At 32.5% G+C, this 5161-nt stretch overlaps 1 long non-coding RNA gene across 1 annotated transcript; it reads left to right on the forward strand.

The window, feature by feature from the left end:
• Nucleotides 1-233: 233 nt before the first annotated feature.
• Nucleotides 234-958, forward strand: LOC120255449. The gene is made up of 2 exons (XR_005535014.1): nucleotides 234-427; nucleotides 581-958. It is a non-coding gene; the product is annotated as an uncharacterized LOC120255449 (long non-coding RNA).
• Nucleotides 959-5161: the final 4203 nt, after the last annotated feature.

Consider the following 5161-nt stretch of genomic DNA (forward strand, 5'->3'; position numbering starts at 1 on the left):
TGGTAATCCTATTACCACCAAATTTGGTGTCTATCTTGGATTACCGTGGTAATCTTATAACTTTTTATATTTTAACAAATTGATTACCATGAAAATCAAAGTAATAAAAGTTCCCAACCAAACATGGTTATATTAAATTACCGCAATATTCCCACTCATATTACCATGGTAATCTCGTTACGAGGTAATATGTCATTAATATGAACCAAACCGCCCCTAAGAGACCACGGCCTTGATACTTGACCCAGTTTTCTTACTCCGCCATAACATACAATAGATCTAAAGAACCAAAGTGAGCCTCCATGCCACCTCCACGCCATCTCCCTCACCTTTTGAGAAGTTCTTTGAGGGTTTCCTATCTGAATCCATCTCCCCGCTGCCTTCATCACCTACTCTTTCTCTTTCCTCGATGTAGCTACCTGCTTCGGTACCTCTCCCACCTTGCAGCATCATCTCTTCATAGTTAATCATGCCCTAATTTCCTTTCTCGGTTTTCTCCACTGCTTCCATTGGGTTTGGGACGCTCTCTACATTGCCGGCCCCCTTTGATGCGTGCTTGCTGATGCTTCGACGGCCTTAGTCACGCTTGTAGCTTTGAGGAGAAGGTTAGGAACACGTGATTGTACTATTATATTCTCTCTTCCCTCTTATCTCGCTAATGAACTCCTCCCGCCATGAACTGACATCCCAATCTCCCCAGATCCTATCATTTCTCCAAGGTAACCAATCCATGCTGTTGAAAGCAGTTCTTTTACTATGACTGTTGTTAGTAGTATGCTATGTATAGTCAGAGATGTTGAGTTTGTGAGCAATGTAGATAAATAATGTGATACTTGTGAGTTTAATTGGGGATTCATTAGTTTTTTTTTTGTAGCAACTTTGTGTTGGTAGTAGAAATGCTATGTTGAGGTTTAATTGGGGATTTCTTATTGAAATGAGGAATTTTACTGTTTTAATATAGGATTCAAGCAATGCTTTGGATGTTTTTCTAAATTAGAAAGGGAAAGACTGGGTTAGTTTTGATTAAATGATGTTTATTCTTGTTCAAAGGTCATGTAGGGGCCTCATCATGTGTTACAAGCAAGCATTTTCTCTACATATCTGTGTGTTAATTCATGTTTTATTTGTAGTGTGTTAGCTGATGGTCAAGTATAGTTTTAAGTGCATAATGAACTTTTAGGTCTTATGTGTTATCTAAATGCATGGAGTAGTAAATATTGGTTCTTAGAGAATAAGCAATGAAGTAGTTCTGATAAAAAAATATTGTCCAAAATACGGAAATAAGTAAACCTAAATAACCACACTCATAATCACCAACATGACCAAGTAAGAAAGTCTTATGTGCTTGAACTTGCAATGATCGAAATAAATGCTTATGTCTTTGTGCATGCCTTTCTAAGTATGCCTGAAGAATTTAAGCAAACATTTAAGATATAGAGCATGTCTGAAAGATATTATCATACTCTTGTTTCCAGGCTCATTTATGCAAAGACATAAAGTCTTATTGCAATCTGATTGTATATATATATATATATATATTTTGATATTGTCTTGTGGAGTTCTCTATGAAAATAGGATGGTTTTCTAAATACCATGTGGTTTATTTTATTGCGAAAGTTAGCAGTATACCTTTCAAATTCTAAATGCATGATGATTGATTACTAAAAGATGAAATTTGGGGACCAGGGAATGGGTGGAAGAAAACAAGCTTTCTATCTCTGGGCCCATTAGGAATCTAAGAAAAAGCAAGCCACTTCTTATCTCCTTGGAAGGATGAAGATGAAAAACTAGAAAATCTTCTTTTTTTCTGTTTTCTTTGTCGGTGCTTACCATTATCTACCATTTTGACTTTGTTCCACTTTCAATTAAAAGAGCCTTTCTTTATTTATTTCCATTCAATTTAGAGCAATGTTAATAATGCTCATGATCGATGCTTTTTGTCAAAATATATTTTTTCAATTGAAACTTTGGTTACTGTATTAGTTCTCATAATGGGTTTTCTTGAAAGCTATGCTGGATGCATTGGAAGATTTTAACTATTATGTATCTTCAACCAACCTATGCATTTATCTGATTTTGTTTTGGTTGGCATGAACCAGATAGCATTTATATTTATAACATGACATAGTTAATCAACTTGAGCTTTGTTTAAATGGGATTTTTACATGCCACCCTCTGTAAAGCAGCTAAATTATTAAATTCTCATTGTTCCTCATTATCCTCCAAAGTTATTTTACCTACCAATCACATAATTATCTTTGATGTTTTGATTTGGTTGAAAATATTTTTTTTTTATATTCTTTATGTTATATAAAAATCTCTTTCCTATGGTGTTATTTAGATAATTCTATCTATGAAATTCTTAACAACTCTATTATATTAATTTTGATAGAATTGAAAATTTCTTTTTTCCTTTTGTCTTAGACCAATTTCATTATTTGTAATTCAAATGATAATTAATTGATTTAAGGGCATTATTTGAAGTGGTTATATTAACCTAAAAAATTTTGAGTTATATATTTGGCATGGAATCTAGTACTCATAATTTGCTGTTTGTGGGCACCCATGACTAGAAAATGCAATTTAATCCTCAGTTGTTAATTGGATGTTTTCATCCTGACCATATGTCGTCCCTTATGCCCCACCTAACCAAAAAAGAAAATTCCTCAGGTAGCTCTTTTAGCTTTTCTTAAGGATATTTTGGCAAGTGTTTGATGAATGTGCCATCCTTTGATGAATGTGGTCTTTTAGGTCTTTTAACTATTCCTATTATACTTTACATACTAAATCATCCCTATACTAGAAAAATTAAAAATTGAAAACATGGAATAAACTAAAGATTTTTTATTTTTTGGAATTTCATATCATTGAAAAATAACCGTGAAAATTCATCAAGATTAAATATATACACTTGTTTCTTTATTGCAAAGATACATCATAATTGTTAGCTATTGATTGTTAATCACTTCACTTGATTGAAACTTGCAAGGAATCATTTCTTTTAAGGTTTGTTTGTTTTATGTCTTCTTAAATTTGAACAAATGCTATGTATTCATTGTTTAGACTTCCATATTATTGTAATTAGTGAATGATGCCATTATAATATTAATAAATTTGTTATTTATGTAGTAAAGATACATATAACATTGCATATTTTAAATATTTGGTATTATTTACACTTGTTTTTAATCTAAAATTATTTTCTTATAATTTTCTTGCCATAGGTTTATGAATGACAACATTCACTTATTGGTATTTCTTAATATTTTTATTCTCAATGCAAAAAGTATGCACCAACCAAATATGTTATAGGTTAACCATATGATAAATGGTTTTTTTTCATGCTTTTGAATTTTGTAGAAATAAACATGCCTATTGATAAGTCTTGGATGAGTCTTTCTACCAGATCATGTATAGAATATTATAATGCGGTGGAAAAGTTTCTTGAGTATGCATTTCATCATATGATAGATGAGGACATGAAAATTAATTGTCCTTATGTGGACTGTTGCAATAGATATCTCTAACTAAAGAAGAAGTATACGTCCATTTATTATATAGAGGAATCATGTGGAGTTATACTTTTTGGTATCTATATGGGGAACAAGATAGTGGGGATAAAGTTAGTGATAGGGTGCCTTGTGATAAGGAATTATGTGAAGTGGAAATGGAAAAGTTTAATGATATGATTGATATGATACAAGAATTTTATCCCTAAGTAGTAGATGGAATTGAACAAAGCATTAATGACCCTCAAGAGCCAAATGAAGTTGCTAAAATGTTTTTCAAATTATTTGATGATGCTAAACAACTTTTATTTCCTGGTTGTGATAAGTATTCCATCTTGTCTTTTGAGGTGAAATTAATGCATATCAAGTGCATGAGTCTTGGAGCAATAAATCGTTTGACATGTTGCTAACTTTGCTTAAGAGTTGATTCCCATGTGTAAAACAACGCCAAACTCAAACTATGAAGCAAAGAAAATAGTAAGTGATCTTGGTCTACATTATGAGAAAATAGATACATGCCAGAATGACTCTATTAACTACTGTAAGGAACATTTAGATGTAATCAGGTGCCCGGTTTATGGTCTTTCAATGTGGAAACTAGATAAAGGTGGTGGGCCAAAAGAAAAAAGGATTGCCAAAGATATTTTCCAATTACACCAAGATTACAAATAATTTTCATGTCTTTAAAAATGGCTAAAGATATGAGGTAACATAGTGAAAAACGCATAAATTATGGGGTCCTACGTCATCCACCAGATGAGAAGTGTTGGAGAAATTTTGATAAACTTTATAATGAATTTGCTTTGGAACCTCAACATGTAAGACTTGGTTTAGCTACAGATGGATTCAATCCCTTTGGAAACATGAACATTTCATATAGCATTTAGATAGTTATTTTGTTTTCTTATAATCTTCCACTAAGGATATGCATGAAAGAGCCATTTTCATTTGTAACTTTACTAATTCCAGGGCCTAAAGGGCCAGGACACGACATTGGTGTTTATATGAGGCAAATGATTGATGAATTGAAGGATTTGTGGGAGCTTGGGGATAGATATATATGATGCTTCAATGAAAGAAAATTTTCAAATGGAAGTGGCACTAATGTGGACTATAAATGACTTTCCTACATATGGCTATGTTTCTAGTTGGAATACTTAAGGAAAGCTAGCATGTCCTTATTGCACACATGCCACTATCAATTGTGGAATGATTCCAAAACTTGTTACATTTATAATGCTCGATTTTTACAAATAAATCATAGTAACTGAACAAACATCACAATTTGATGGTAAAAAAGAAAGCTCAGCCAGAATAAGAGTTTAAATGGTGATGATGTTCCTAAATCAACTCCAATCATATGAAGCAAAACTAGTGTTTGAGAGCGGAGCAGAAGAGAGTGAAAACTTCTGGGCAGGAATCGAGTATAATTGAAAACGCATAGCAGCTTTTCTTTTACTTTTACCCCTATTAGCATAAGCAAAAGTTGGGTTACAATTTGGGTGTGGTGCATATTGAAAATAATTTTGGACAACATTATTGAGGTACACTTATGAATGATTAATGATACAAACAAAGAATACATTGAAGACACGATTAGACCGACAAAAGATGGGTATCAGACAATCATTACATCCAAAAGAAGTTAATAG

Source organism: Dioscorea cayenensis, unplaced genomic scaffold, assembly GCF_009730915.1.
Source record: "Dioscorea cayenensis subsp. rotundata cultivar TDr96_F1 unplaced genomic scaffold, TDr96_F1_v2_PseudoChromosome.rev07_lg8_w22 25.fasta BLBR01000999.1, whole genome shotgun sequence".
NCBI lineage: Eukaryota > Viridiplantae > Streptophyta > Magnoliopsida > Dioscoreales > Dioscoreaceae > Dioscorea > Dioscorea cayenensis.